Source organism: Fragaria vesca, linkage group LG6 (assembly GCF_000184155.1).
Source record: "Fragaria vesca subsp. vesca linkage group LG6, FraVesHawaii_1.0, whole genome shotgun sequence".
NCBI lineage: Eukaryota > Viridiplantae > Streptophyta > Magnoliopsida > Rosales > Rosaceae > Fragaria > Fragaria vesca.
This window is the reverse complement of record NC_020496.1, coordinates 9,697,098-9,698,155: the sequence shown is the minus strand read 5'-3', so window position 1 is coordinate 9,698,155 and position 1,058 is coordinate 9,697,098.

The following is a 1,058-nucleotide window of genomic DNA, read 5'->3' as shown; positions in this document are numbered from 1 at the left end:
CTGAAGTTGAACTTCAACTTGGTTTGAAAATTAAAACTGTGAGGTCTGATAGAGGGGGAGAATATTTTGGAAGATATACTGAAACTGGTCAACATAAAGGGCCATTTGCCTTGTTTCTTAAGGAACATGGCATTTTAGCACAGTATACGGTTCCATATACACCTCAACAGAATGGAGTGGCAGAGAGAAAGAATAGAACTCTTTTAAACATGGTTAGAAGCATGATGTGTACCTCAGGATTACCTAAATTTTTATGGGGTGAAGCTTTAAGAACTGCGAATTATATTTGGAATAGGGCCCCAAGTAAATCAGTTGATAAAACTCCCTATGAGTTATGACATGGCAGGAAACCAAGCCTGCATCACATGCATGTCTAGGGTTGTAAAGCTGAGGCTAGGATTTATAATCCTGATTTAAGTAAACTTGATCCTAAATCTGTTAGTTGTCATTTTATAGGTTAGTGTGAAAAATCAAAAGGGTATAAACTGTACTCAAAACACCATTCGCCAAGAATTTTTGAAACTCATCAAGTCAAATTTCTTGATGAAACAATTTGCAATGCAGAGTACGTGGATTTATCCGCAGACTTTGAGGAAGTTGCAGAGGATTCAGAAAATTCACAAAACCTACAAAATGTGTCTGTCTCATCATTAGTTTTAGATACACCTACAGTAAACGAAAATCTGAATGAAACTAATATTTTGGGGGAAGAAACAGACAATGAGCCTTTAAATCAAAATATTTCTGAAAATATGGAAACTGATGAAACTTTAGAAATTTCAGAAACTCCAGAAAACTTAGAAACTCTTGAGACACAGCCTGAACCTAATTTTAAACCGAGAAGATCCAAAAGGGATAAAGTTCCCACTTTTGGAGCTGACAGTGACTACATGGTATTTGCTCAAGAAATTGAACAAGCACTGGAAGTAGAAACTGATCCAAAAACCTTTAAAACAGCTATAGAAAGTGAGGATTCAGTTAAGTGGCAAGAAGCCATGGATGCAGAAATTGAATCCATGAAGGATAACAAGGTATGAGACTTGGTTAAAGATACAGGT